This window comes from Nipponia nippon, unplaced genomic scaffold (assembly GCF_047370975.1).
Source record: "Nipponia nippon isolate SJK-2023a ecotype South Korea unplaced genomic scaffold, ASM4737097v1 scaffold_29, whole genome shotgun sequence".
Lineage (NCBI taxonomy): Eukaryota > Metazoa > Chordata > Aves > Pelecaniformes > Threskiornithidae > Nipponia > Nipponia nippon.
Window position 1 is genome coordinate 4826362 of NW_028262346.1, and position 15497 is coordinate 4841858.

Sequence of the window (15497 nt, forward strand, 5' to 3'; positions counted from 1 at the left end):
ACAGCAGACCACTCTTTTGTCTGACAAGACCCGAGGGCAGACCACTCTTTGGCTTATCAGGTAGCACCATCTGGCAAGGAAACTTGTGCAAACTTGCTGAAGCAGCAGGCCATTCTTTGGCTTATCAGGTACCACCAAGAATAGGACACCAACTGGTATCCGGTCAGGCCGCTTGCCCCACCAGCAATATATTAGATGTGCATGTGTTGGGTACGTGATGTTGCCCTGGGTAACCAAACGGAAAGGAGAGGGCAAACTCCCTCTCCAACACCAGATAAAAGATGGCACAACGAAACCTGAATGTGGCCATCCACTACCGAAAAACTGAAGACAGGACCAACGGGACGCCTCTGGATCCATGGTGGTGACTATCCTTTGCTTATCTCTCTGAATGCTTGCTTAATTTCCTCCTAATAATTCCTGCCTTTCCTATTGCTTTACTCTTTTATATTTACCCAATAAAACGTCTGATTGGCGGCATATGACCTCGTTTGTGTCTTAATTTTGCCCTTGGGATCATTACAAACCTTCCCCGAGCCTGACAATCAGACCGGGACTTAACATTTTATTGGCGTCACGGACAGGATCCCTTGGAGTGAAAGTGCCGCACCTCTTGTCTGTCTTACCTTTAAAATTACTTGACTTACGTGCGTACCTCTCAGGGAAGTAGAGGGTGAAACTTTTGTGAAAATTAACTCTTACGTGTTACCTCCCTGAGACGACCACCCTCACTTGTTGAATACTAAACCTGCTTGAAGTGTGCTGTTGTAGAAAATGGGTGATGATAACACTGTCCCTGTGGACAGGGAGGTGCTGTATAACTTTTTGGAAAAACATAATGCACGCCCTTCAGTACAAGGTATTGATTGGGCACAAGATAATTGGTATAATCTGCAGAGTATTACCGACCGAATCAGTGCCCTGCAAAAGGACGCTAAACTTCGGGCCAGAAATGGAAAATTAATTATATGTGCCGTTTTGGGTGCCAGTTTAGTTGTAGCTGTGGAAGCAAGAGACCGGCAGCGTAGTGCCGAGTCTCAGACCATACAGTGCTTACAAGCCCTTGTCCAATCTTTGCAAGGACAAGTTGAAAACTTAAAAGAGCAATTAGAGCAGGAGAGAGCCCAGGCAGACTATCTGCAATCTGCTCTTAAAGAGCAACTCCTCACGGGCAAGAGTGGTGACAGCCATTCGCCCCCCAAAAGGAAAATTGTATATCCTTGCGAGGAGTTAGAAGAGATGAAATTAAGATTAGACAAATTAGAGATGCCTCCTTACTCTCTCCGACTTTTGGTTAAAACTGAATTCACGTATGACAATGACCAAGACGACTCCCCTCAAATTACTACAAAAGAAGTGCCGTATACCGCTACAGAATTAGCTAAATTAAAAAGGGAGTTTGGCCGTACCCCTAAGGAATCAGAAACAGAATATGTATGGAGGGTGTCGTTGTCAGGTGGGGACCAGATATTACTAAGTGAAAAAGAAGCTGAAGGATATTGGGGGCCCGGAGTGTTTTTAACTACCGGTGATCACCGCGCTCCCTGGTCCCTAACCCAAAGGGCAGCTTACTGGGCTGGAGGCCTCAATCCCTTGGAACGAGGAGACCCTCTTGCTATCACAGGATCAATTGATCAATTGGTAGAAAATATACAGAAAGCGGCATGTTTGCAAATGATGTATGATCGTGAGCTTAAGCTCAAACAGGAGTCCCCGATGATGATGCCGGTGGACCCTGAACGAATGACCCCCCTGATAAGGGGCCTCCCTGAATCTTTAAAACCTCTGGGCATACAATTACAAAGTACAATTAACGCAATGACCCAGGGCGAAAAGGTCTCAACCGCACTAGCTGGACTGGCGACTTCTGATCGCAGGAACCAAAATTTTAAAGTATGGACTTGGGGAGAGGTTGCTCAGGAGTTAATCAATTACGGGTGAAAATATGGCCCAATTAGTACCCCGTCCCCAAAATCAGACCTGAAGGGTTTAAGACGTACTGAAATAAAGCCTCCCTCACACCTTGAAAATGAAAAAAAAGAGTGTCCTTCGTTAAACTTTCTGGCGGAAGAAACATCTCAAACAAGCGTGTTAGCTTATGGACCATAGGGTGTCAGAAAGGTGTTCCTCGAGATCTTATGGACGGGTTACCTACTGATAGGCTTGAAAAATTAGTTTTAGAGTGGCCCGAAAAGCCAGCAACCAAAGTAAAAATGTTTGAGAGTCCGGTTCCTAGTGCACCCCCACCCCTAATCAATTTGACTGACTTAACTGCCCCCCAAAGGTTGATGGGAAACTAATTCCTTCGCTCCTTTGTAGTGAGCAGGGGGGCGAAGGCTGGGGTGTATATTAGACAGCTCACTATAAGTCATCGAGGTGATTTATTAATCACCTGCCTTGTAGGATTTAGACGAGTACCCATTACATTTTTAGTGGATACTGGTGCTCAAATTTCAGCCATCAAGACAGAAGATGCAGTGCGCGGAGGTATATCATTGTCTAAGCGATGTTTGTTTGTGGCAGATGCGTTCAGTAATGTTCAAGCACAGGCACTGGCTACGGTCAATTTACAGCTACTGGGGAGGAGACAGCCACTCCAGTGGAAATGATTGTGGGGCCGCTCCCGCTTAATCTTTAAGGGCTTGATGTCCTGAAGGGTAAAGTGTGGACAGACAATAAAGGGGGAGGCTGGTCTTTTGGTGTGCCACTGATAAATATAGGTCTCTTACAAGCTGCACCTTTACTTCCCCCTTCAAGATTAACAAATGTTAAACCCTATCCCTTGCCCCTTAGGGCACAGGAGGGGATTTCCCCAGTACTGGAGGAATTAAAGGAACAGGGGGTTGTAGTTTCTACTCACTCTCCCTTTAATTCTCCTGTATGGCCAGTCCGAAAACCAAACGGGAAGTGGAGACTAACAGTCGATTACCGAAGGCTCAATGCAAACACAGGCCTGTTAACAGCTGCTGTACCAAACATTGCCGAACTCATAGCCACTATTCAGGAACAAGCACATCCTATTATGGCAACTATTGATGTTAAAGATATGTTCTTTATGGTCCCTCTGCAACCACAGGACCAAGATCATTTTGCTTTTACCTGGGAGGGGCAACAGTTTACTTTTACACGGCTCCCTCAAGGATATAAACATTCCCCCACATTAGCCCACCACGCTTTAGCACGAGAATTAGAACTAATCCCATGAGAGGAAGGGGTTAAATTTATCAGTACATTGATGATATGCTAATTGCAGGGAGTCAAACAGAAAAAGTCCAGACAACACAGGATAACATTATCACTCATTTAGAAAGCCTAGGGTTAAAGATCCCGCCTGAGAAAATTCAGACTCCTTCAAATGAAGTTAAATTTCTAGGGATTTAGTGGAAAGGAGGAATGACATGTATTCGTCAGGATAACCTCTCCACACTAGATCAGATAAAAATGCCTGAGTCAAAGAAGGAATTGCAGCATGTGCTAGGAATACTTGTATTTTGGAGAAAACACATTCCAAACTTTTCTATTACATGCTGGCAAATCAGCAAAAGAATGGAAAAGACCTTTTGCTAATGGCCATCGAGCCTTAAAGGGTTACTACTGGGTGTGTGGTCACCATGCATACAAAGTGTTACCAGCAAAGTGGTCTGGAGTATGTTATGTTGGAGTAATTCGTCCCCTGTTTTTTCTGCTTCCCAAGAATGATGATAATAATTTGGGTGTTAAATTGTATAATGATCTTACACGGAGCAAACGATCTATTAATACTGCTATAGCAGGTGGTAGTAGCCAGTCATGGGGAAAGGATGAGTGGCCCCCAGAACGAATTATCCAACACTATGGGCCTGCCACCTGGAACCCCAATGAAGTGATTAGCGGTGCTCAAGAACCTGTTTATAATTTAAATCGCATTATTCGACTACAAGCCATTTTAGAAATTATTACCAATGAAACTGCTCATGCCTTGGACCTATTGGCAGATCAAACCACACAAATGCGAACGGCAATTTTGCAACATCGTATGGTTCTCGACTACCTGCTAGCTGAAGAAGGAGGTGTTTGTGGTAAATTAAATGATTCTAATTGCTGTTTAAAAATAGATGATAACGGTCAAGTTGTTAAACAAATAACCTCTGGAATAAGAAAATTAGCCCATGTTCCTGTTCAGACCTGGAAAGCTTGGGAATTTGATCCCTTTTCATGGCTTCCAGGTACCCCTTGGGTTAAGCGTATCTTGTTCTATATGTTGTGTGGTTTAGCAATGCTATTATTTTTACCATGTATCATTCCATGTTTTGTTCAATTAATTCAACGTGTTGTGACTAACATGCAGTTTGTTGCTGCCCCATCACCAGACAATGTTAAATATATCCGTGCAGTGTACCAACCAAGACCTTTAGTTGTAAAAATTGTGTAAACAAATGCTCTCTTCTTACCTTACTATCCTCTCCCTCTATCACCACCATGGGCCATGAAGGCAGAGATCTGCGAGTCAAGACAGCAATCTTTGAGCCACGGGGTGGTGTAAGAGACTGAAGTGTTAAGAACAATTGTCTCAAAGCTTGCTTGTGTGTGTTTATCTGATAAGACCGGACAGCAGACCACTCTTTTGTCTGACAAGACCCGAGGGCAGACCACTCTTTGGCTTATCAGGTAGCACCATCTGGCAAGGAAACTTGTGCAAACTTGCTGAAGCAGCAGGCCATTCTTTGGCTTATCAGGTACCACCAAGAATAGGACACCAACTGGTATCCGGTCAGGCCGCTTGCCCCACCAGCAATATATTAGATGTGCATGTGTTGGGTACGTGATGTTGCCCTGGGTAACCAAACGGAAAGGAGAGGGCAAACTCCCTCTCCAACACCAGATAAAAGATGGCACAACGAAACCTGAATGTGGCCATCCACCACCGAAAAACTGAAGACAGGACCAACGGGACGCCTCTGGATCCATGGTGGTGACTATCCTTTGCTTATCTCTCTGAATGCTTGCTTAATTTCCTCCTAATAATTCCTGCCTTTCCTATTGCTTTACTCTTTTATATTTACCCAATAAAACGTCTGATTGGCAGCATATGACCTCGTTTGTGTCTTAATTTCGCCCTTGGGATCATTACAAACCTTCCCCGAGCCTGACAATCAGACCGGGACTTAACACCATCAAAGTTACTTTTCAAATACAGACATTTGCACTTGAAATAGTAGCCCATTTATGCCCTGTGAAAACATCAGGGTCTATAGAGAGATTAAATCTGTTCTAAAGAATTTCATATGCACTCAGTTGTAAAAAGGCTGGTTACATTTGGTAAGGTAACGATTCTGTGCAATATTTTCTAATTAAGCTATGTGAAACTTTTTTCTTAGCATTCACACAAGTTCAGGTAGGTTTTTTTTCCTTACCCCAGTTCAAAATGTACATGATGGGTATTACAGAGTGACTGTTACCTCCTCAAATGTTTTGATTTTTTTAAGTAATATTTTACTGTCTATGGGTGTTCCCACATGCACACTTCATTGCAGCCAAATTCATGAGTCAAAGTGAATTTCTGTTCTTTGAATTAAGTGAATAACTTACAGAGAACAGCATAATCTTGTAATTAAGAGAGCTGCAGCGTGAGTTTTCACAATGCATGTTATGTTAATAATTTTTCAACAGCCTTTTCTTAATTTTGAGGGTTATCAGCTTCTCTTGCTATCTATTCTAAAACCAAATACTGTTTTGGTCTCTAATTCATTAAACTTATCTCTGCCATGTTGTTTAATTGTGAATGTTAACAGTCACAATCTCTTGTTGCAGTTGGATAGAATCAAGTGAAGAGAGGAAGGGTTTATAAAAAACAATGAGAATTTTGAATTTCCTAATGGATAACTTAAAATTATGTAAAAGAACAACAATGACAAGGTATCTACTAAAATTTTTTAAATGTTTTTCTCTGCGTGATGTAGATATTCCCCAATGAAGCATGATGAAGGCACATCAAAGATAATATCTGTCACTAGAGGTAAAAGCTCAATTGTCTTTTCCCAGTCAAAAACTTGCAGTTGTGTGTCTGATGTCTCTCGCAGGGTTCAGGAGAATCATTGTAGAAGTCATTAAGTTATGACTGTAGGAATTCTGCCCTCCATTTTACATTAATAGTGTCCATCCCTTATTAAATATTTTTTATGCATCATATGGGGTGATTTACAGCTCTTTACATGTTTTCCTTTAGGACCTCTAGAGCTCTCATCACCATTCTGTTTGATAACTTCAAGCTTTAATACATCCACTCCCAGTACAATTCATACCAACTGCAACTGAATCTAGTTGATGGGCTGATACTGCACAGGGAGCAACTGTTAGGGATTTAACTTTTGCTTTATCAGGAGTTTGACAGGAGAATAGTGGGTTCCTCTGATTTCTCATCATGCCAGTTTGTGTTCAACCTCTTGAACAGCCTTCAAACATGAATGCACATCTATAAAAGATTAGATCTAGTTTTCCAAGGGTTCTCAGAAATGAGATTAGTTTGCTATCTGCAAGCACACATGCAGGGAAAATTTGGTTGCTGAAATATCTCAGGGTGAGAAAACAAGGACAAATTGAAAAAAATTATTAATTTTTTTTAATTAAAGAAAAAAAGCAACAGACTGAGCCTGACTGATATCAGTCCAAGACTATTAGTTTTGTCTATGGATGGCTTCCCCTTTGATTCCACAATGAAAATACTAGAAATTGAACAGGGTTCATGAGAGCCTGTAGATTTGAAAGGACTAAGATAGGTCATCTAGTCCAATCACATGCGCAAAGGAGGTGTGAATAAAATGGGTTGCTCAGAAACTTGATCAATTAAATTTTTAATGTTTCAAGGATGCAGATCCCACAGCATCTCTGGGGCCCTGTTCCAATATTTAACCTCCTTTGCATTAAATATTGGCTCGGACTCCTGGCTTTTTAGGGTCTCTGAAAAGACCTCGTTGATCTCCTTTTAACCCTTCCTGATGGTGTACAGTCCACTTACCACTTCTGATAGTTTTTTACCTGGCAACTCAGCACCTCAACCAAAGCACACCTCCCACAGCTAAGACCACCACCACGGTAGTTGTTCCAGCTGGTGCCGGTTACTGCATAGTGGTGCATCACCACCCTCATTGCACAGGCTTAAGCAGAGATCCTGGGCCCCCTTGTCCTATTGTTGCAATGACTAATGCATTTCTGTGAGCTCCCTCTTGTCCTCCAGTTACAGAACCACTCTCCAAGCACAGCTGAATAGCTGCTTGACACTTCCTGATCTTCAGTCAATTGAAGACAAATGGTGTAGGCACTTCCTAATCAGGAAACAGCCAACAAAAGCTGATTGTTAAAACTGGCAGAAACAAAAGCCTATAGAAGCCTTCAGAATGCAATCTTCAGCAGCAGCAGCAAACCACCACAAGTTCTCAGAAAATGATCCCCAATGAAATCCCCAGAAGTTTCCTGCACTCTGAAAGAACTGTTGAAGTCTTTTGAGATATATGAGTTAGCAAAGCAAACTATGGGCATTTGCTCTATTGCACTGTATGTTAAAGAGTCCATATTCACAGCTAGGAAAGAGCCAATGCTTAGCTGTCCCCCAGGCAGTAGGTGTGGGGGGGGAGAATAAGACGCTTCACAGACCACGGGGAATGGGGCCGAGGCAAGGCCGCCCTGTCTCCACAGGGCTCCCTCCCTCACCCTTACTCCAGGTACTGTCCGGTCCTGGGTCCTAGTGACTGTCGCTCTGCATTGTGGTTTTAGCACCCAGGCTGTTTGAGACATCTTGTTGTTTTACACTAGCAGTTCTCTACAGATGGTCCCCGCTAAGACCAAATCAATGTGCGATACGTAGACAGGAAGGACACTGGAAGAATGAATGCCCTAATGAAATGAAGGAAGTTGATCAAGGAACATGAAGGAAGCTGATCGAACTCTGTTGGGAAACTTGGATGAAGACTGAAGAGGACCGGGGGAGGATAATACTAATTTAGAAATTTCCTCAGTCGATCCCCTGGTTCCAGTCAGGCTGGGGGGCAAAACTATAGATTTTTTAGTGGATAGCAGAGCTACCCATTCAGTAGTTACTAGTTGTAAAGGGCCATTGAGTAAAACTTACATACCGATTACTGGGGCAACAGGAAAACACACTTTAAAACTGCTTCTAAAATCAATGGAGTGTACAATTGGAAATACCAAATTAACACATGAATTCCTCTATATGCCGGAATGTCCCGTACCATTATTGGGGCGAGACCTCTTATGCAAATTAAATGCTCAAGTTACCTTCTCTAAAAATTCTCTCCAGTTACTTATTCCTCAGGAGATGGCATGGAAGGCTCAAATTTGCCTACTGATGGAAGAAGAAGTACTGGATGCAGTAATCCCTCTGGTATGGGCCTCAGGAGAGCCCGGCAAGGCAAAGAATGTTACTACTATAAAGACAGAACTCAAGCCTGAAGCCCGGCCGGTAAGAAAAAAACAATACCCTATGAAATTGGAGGCACAAAAGGGTTTGGAACCGTTAATCAACAGCTTTCTAAAGCATGGACTATTAAGAGAATGTCAGTTGGGATTTAACACTCCTATATTACCTGTAAAGAAACCCAGGTCGCAGGAATATAGACTGGTTCAGGATCTGAGAGAAATAAACCGTATTACGGTAGATGTACATCCTGTGGTGCCAAACCCCTATACTCTGCTCACCTCCATACCAGAGACTAATGTTCATTTTACTGTATTAGATCTAAAGGATGCCTTCTTTTGTATCCCAATTGATGAACAGAGTCAAACACTTAGCATTTGAATGGAAGAGCCCAATGACGGGGAGAAAAATACAGCTTTGCTGGACCGTACTTCTGCAAGGATTTAAGAACAGCCCTACCCTGTTTGGTAATGTGCTGGCAAAAGAATTGGAACTGTGGCAAGATAACAATCAAAATATAACATTGCTGCAATACCAAACAGGGTAGGGCTGATGATATGTTCATCAACATGTTGATGATATACTGATTGGTGCAGATGACAGAAAAGAGGACTGTTTGAAAGCCACTATCGATCTGTTGAATTTCTTGGGACTGGCAGGATATAGAATCTCCAAACAGAAGGCCCAAATCACTAAAGAAAAGGCTCAGTACTTGGGCTTTGAAATCTCCAGAGGACAACAGGAGTTGGGAGCAGAACGGAAGGAGGCAATATGTCGAATCGCAGTCCCTAAATCCAAGAAGGGTTCCTAGCAATGGCCAGGTGGTGCCGAATATGGATCCCTAATTTTGGACTTATGGCCAAACCTTTATATGCTGCTATCACAGGTCCAGGAGAACTGCTAGAATGGACCCCTGAATGCCAGAAGGGTTTCGATGATATTAAGAAGGCACTAATGGGAGCCCCTGCCCTGGGCCTACCTGATATGGCCAAGCCCTTTCAGCTGTATGTAAATGAGAGGCAGTAGGTGGCACTGGGAGTCCTAATGCAGACCCTTGGCAGTTGGAAAAAGCCGGTTGCTTACTTCTCAAGGAAATTAGATGAAGTAAGTAAAGGATGGCCTGCCTGTCTGCGTGCCATGGCGGCCACTGCTCAGTTGATTGAAGAAGCTCGTAAGCTGACGCTGGGACAGCCTATCACCGTTTTTGTCCCGCATGCAGTGGCTACCATCCTAGACCAAAAGGGACACCACTGGATATCCCCGAGCAGACTGGCTAAATACCAGGCCACCCTTCTAGAACAAGATGACATCATTCTTCAAGTAGTGTCATCGTTAAATCCAGCTACCCCACTGCCTGCTGCAGAACAGGAGCCTTTGCAACGTGATTGCTTAGCTACCATGGAGCAGGTCTATGCAAGCAGACCAGACCTGAAAGATGAACCTTTAAAGAATGCTGACTTGGAACTTTTTACAGATGGCAGCAGCTTTGTGCTGAACAGACAAAGGAGGGCCAGGTACGCAGTAGTAACTCACCAGAAGGAGACAGAAGCCCGCCCATTGCCACAGAACACATCTGCACAGAAGGCTGAGATAATTGCCTTAACTCGAGCCCTTGAGATTGGAAGGGGACAGAGAATCAATGTTTATACTGACTCAATATGCCTTTGGGGTAGTACATGTCCACGGTGCCATCTGGAAAGAATGAGGCCTGTTGAGTTCCCAAGGAAATCCTATTAAATACGGACAAGAGATCATGAAGTTACTCCAGGCTGTGTTAGAACCAAAGGAAGTAGCAATAATGCATTGCAAGGCTCATCAAAAGGGACAAGGGGAAATTGCCATGGGGAACAGGAAGGCAGACACGGCAGCAAAAAGGGCTGCTTTACAAGGAGAGATAATTGGAGCCCTAATACCCAGTAAAGAAATAGACCTGAAACTGCCTGATTATACAAAAAAGGAGGATTGGTTGGCGGAAATATTAAAATGTTCAAAGAATAAAGAAGGGTGGTGGGTAACTCCAAACCAGCAAGTCATTACCACTGCAAAAATGATGGAGGTGCTCCTTAAGAAACAACATGAGGAAACGCATGTGGGGGCAGATGCCATGATAAACAGTGTCAAGAGATATGCTGTAGGACCTAAAATGCAAGCCTTGGCAGATATTATAACAAAAAGATGTCAAGTCTGTTGTGCCAACAATCCAAAAATACAAAGAAAACCACCTGCTGGAGATGTAAAGAGAGGAATCACTCCAGGGGAACACTGGCAAATAGACTTCTCTGAATTACCAAAGTGTAATCAAAATAGGTACCTCCTTGTTTTGGTAGATACATTCTCTGGTTGGCCGGAGGCATTCCCTTGCCGCACTAATCGGGCTAAAGAGGTTATTAGGGTTTTATTGAGGGAAATAATCCCTAGATTCGGAATCCCTGAAGGATTGTCCTCTGACAATGGACCTCATTTTATTGCAGAAGTGGTACAGGGAGTATCTAAGTTTCTATGGTTTAAGTGGGACTTACATACCCCTTGAAGACCACAGTCTAGTGGAAAGGTAGAAAGGATGAACCAGAGTCTCAAGAGACAAATTGCCAAATTATGCCAGGAGACACAGCTCAAATGGGTAGATATCCTACCCATAGCCCTAATAAGGATCAGGATAACTCCCAGAGTGAAAGAGGGAGTGAGTCCATTCGAGATCTTATATGGCAAGCCTTATCCAACAAATATTATCACAACCAGGGGTGAACAAATGCATATAAAAGGGGAGGGAATTTTAAAGACCTATTTGATTTCTCTTGCACAAGTTTTGTCATCTTTACATGGGTATCTTAATCAGCGAGCCCCTCTACCTTTGGACTCATCAGTGCATGATTTCCAGCCAGGAGATTTGGTTTATATCTGAACTTGGAAGGATGAACCATTAAAAGAAATATGAAAAGGACAGCGAATGGTTCTCCTGACCACATATACGGCAGTCAAGGTGAAAGGAATTGACTCCTGGATCCACTACACCTGGGTGAAGAAAGCTCCGCAGACAGAACAGTGGACCGCTGAACAGACAGGAACTCTTAAGTTAAAACTTTCTAAAGTTAAATGAATTGCACGTGGGACTACTGAATTAGAGTGTATACTGTTGTTTGTTGTGGAATATTAATACTAATAAGAATAAGGATAGGAAAAATTGTTATCCTCTGCTTAACAGTGAGGGTATGTAGTCAGGAATCAAGAGTCTGGCAGCCAGAAACTCCCTGGAAAGAAAATACACGCTTTGAGTTGGTACAAAAAATGACGAATCTGGCTAACAAAACCAACTGCTGGGTCTGTACATGCTTCCCTGAGAATTTGCAAAGGGGGTTACCTTTAATTGGAGTCCCCATACCTATCAATGTGCTCTGGACTAACCTGTGGATTAACACCTCCTTTAACACAAAAGAAAGACTAGAGGACCAGGAATGGGAGGTGGAAACTCCAGCCCACCCCGAGAAATATTGTACTTGCATACAAAGATGCAATCCTCCCAGGGGAATGGATACAATAGACTGCAGATTGGGTACAACCTTTGTGGGCAATTACCCTAATAGTAATCAAACTATAAATGTACTTGCCCCGATTATCAGAGAAAATAATAAGCTAGTATCGGCCCTTTGGCCTGTGCCAGAAGGAAAAAGTTAATATTGGATATGCGGGAAAAAATCAAGAAAGGTGTTACCAGCAAAGTGGTCGGGAATCTGTACCTTAGGAGCTATAGTCCCAGATGTCACTATAATTGAGGGACTAGAATCTGGGTGGGTATGATCATACATGAGAAGACACAAAAGAAGTAATCCGCTAATTGAAAGACCCACTGCTTTCCATTCGTTTGCTCGTTCGTTTATACCATGGTTGGGAGTTAGTGAGCTGGAAAAAGCAATAGTAAACATAGTAGCAGCCATCGAGAGAATTGGCAATGAGACTGCTGATGCAATTTCAGCATTACAAAAAGAAGTAACCCAATTATCTCAAATTACCACCCAAAATAGAATAGCATTGGATATGCTCTTGGCATCAAAAGGAGGACTGTGTGCAGTTCTGAATACCAGCTGTTGTGCTTATGTGGACCAAAGTGGAAGAATAAGCACCGACCTGAATCAGATTTGGGAACAAACTAGAGTCTTACATGAGATATAAAAGGATGATACATCCCTTGTTTTTTCTGAAGCATGGAGCTGGCTGACCTCTTGGATACCTGACTTAAGCTTATGGATGAAGAAATTAATAAGTATGATAATTGCTGGTCTATTGTTGTTTGTATGCCTTATACAATGTGGATTGAATTGTTGTACAAGGAGGTGAGACTAATATGGAGGAAAGCGTAAAGCTTTCTCATATAGTCTCAAAGGGGGGAAATTATGACTAACTATTGCTTATCTTAGGAATGATTACTAACTGATGAGTCATCATAGCCCGATAAGAGTTGTTATAGCCTGATAAGAATCAAGGGTCGTTACAGACTGATGACAGTCATTATTCTAAATAAAAAGTACTAAGATAAAATTGGTGGGGGAATCAGCAAAAGGGATGAAAAGAAAAAGAAACAACTGATAAGCCTTAGGTTGTTGCATAAATGGGAAGTGTATAAATATGGACAACTGGTACACTGAGGTGTGTTAGCTTTGTGGACTTACCCCCTAGCACCCCTTTTTGTGCAAAACGGATAATAAAAAAAAATCTCGATTCAGTGTGTGAATTGGTCACTGCACACCGGGTATCGGACCCCGCTTTTTGGGACAACAATGTGGGGAGCAGAGAAACCATTCAATTATTACCAGAAATTGCAATGTGCTTAATTTTCAGTGCTTGGTTTACTATGCTCAATGTCTGGAAAACAAGCAATCATCTTCAGCTGTTCAGGGTTTTTTTGTTGTTGTTTTGGGTTTTTTTTGTCATACAGGTAAAAAAGATATTTTCTTATTTGGGGAAGGAAGAAATCTGATGAAATCTTATTATGATGAAAATATGAAAATGAAACTATGTCTGTTCTTGAAATTGGCCATTTCTTGTATTAGGGTAAATACTGTCTCAAAGGTAGCAAATCTGTCAGTGAAAATACATAAAGTATAGTCCCTGTCAATATGATCATGACTTCGTCCTAGCATAACCTTGTCCTTTTAGCACCAGGCAGGCACCAGACATGTCCCAGGTGATTTTTTTATTTTGAAAAAACTGATATAAAAGGCAGCCTGCAAAAAGGTCTCAAAAAGGTATACATCCCTAATCTTTAATTATCCCTGCAGGCAGTTTCTACCCACACATGACCTTCTGCTGACATATGCATAGATAGAGAAGTCTGTCCAGATAAATTAATCAGCAAGATCATGAATGGGAGGTGGAATGTCAAAAGCATAAATAGTAAGTGGGAGCCATGATCTATACTCCCATTTCCTTCTTTTGTAAAACTTCCTTATTGGAGAGGCCAGATCCTGTTTAGCTGAAGTCTGTTTTATGATGGGAATGCAGAAGTAATGACTGGGGAAGTGGTAAAACCTCTGGGGCAGCAGCCTGTACTCAGCTCTAAGATGGAACACATGCTATAGGAAAGAAGAGCTTCTGGAGGCAGCAATAAGGAGCCAGTCACTTACATGCATACCAAAATTGCTAGCTATGGTTGCAGCCTCTCTGAAAACAGTTCTCTCACCAAAGCAGCAATGTAATTTAGACGTAATGAAGTTGTTGCTACCCATTGGGAGATGTACATAACGTGACGAAAACTAATCATTTACACAAGACTTTTAGTAAAGCACGCAGTGTGATTATTGAGCCAAAAAGGCTGTACATAGAAACAAAGACATCATGCCAGATTAAGATAATAGGGAAAATGGGATTCCTAAAGTAAACAAAGCACGTATAAGCAGAAGCAAGAAAGTAATTTATATTTAGAGCTGACCTAAATTTCCATTTAGGAGAAACAGAAAAGAATGAAAGCTTTATCAGTCCTCATTGGGAAAACTCGGATGAGAACAGATAGACTCTATTGTTAGAAGTAATGCTTTGGCCTGTTGAGAAAGGGGTCTGGGTCCTATTAACAAGACAAGATGAGAATTTCAAGACATACTGTGAACACTGGCCTGCACTTGTAATTGGAAAACATTGAAAACACCTAAACAAAAGGCAAAATAACTTATGAAAGGGTCTTTCCCTAAGTTTGGTTTATGGGAGATGTCATTAAGGAAATTAATCAAACCCAGGAAAAAATGGATCCAAATCCTAAAAGAAGCTGATTTGTCCTGGGAAAGGAAGAAAGAGAAGATAACCTTTTTATGCAGGACTAGTGGAGAGACATAAGCTATAGGAGCAAGATAGGTGGGTTAACAGGAACCCCACTGAAATCACATTTTAGCCTACAAGTAACACCACAGACAGTAAGAAAAATATGCAGTCACTAAGAACAATGTGGGGTTATGGGAAACAACCCAGCTCAGGCATCACTGTGCCACTCTGTTATGCAGTGTAGGCATTCTACATATATTGTGGCTATACATTAAAATATTCTGAGCTGAGTAGGCAAATTAGGACTATTGATAAGAAAGCTGTGATAACGCCTTCTGTTGGGGCGGTGGGGGAGAGAGGAGAAAGCAGTATGAGTACTATCAAGCATTGTAACGGCACAGAAGGTAATATTTCATAGTGTGTCAAGGACACGCTGAAGTTCAGAGGAGAGCTCCCATGTGTAGATTACTGGACTATATTTCACCAATTCCCATTAATCCTAATGGGTCCATGGAAGAAATTACTAAATCCTGCAAGGAAGAGGTATTCCTATATTCATTGCAAGTTTCTCTGAGGAGATCAGTGATGAAATGACGGTAGAAAAACTAGTTCAAGAATATAATTCAGGAATTTACATGAGCTTGAGATAAGGGCATTGAAGAGGAGCAACAGCCCAAACTGATGGCAGATATCTTTTCTGGTTTGGTTTCTGCTTGGGATGGGGCACTAGAGAAAGCAGTCCATTCATATGCACAAGAACACAGCTGAATGCACCTCCTCTGCTGTATACCACCTATTCCTATGTAAATTAAATCTGTAATACACAAACTTTAAACATTTC

The 15497-nt window shown here is 42.2% G+C and overlaps 1 pseudogene; it reads left to right on the top strand.

Moving 5' to 3' along the window:
- Positions 1-774: 774 nt before the first annotated feature.
- Positions 775-9221, top strand: LOC148054953 (uncharacterized; annotated as a pseudogene).
- The last annotated feature ends 6276 nt before the right edge of the window (positions 9222-15497 follow it).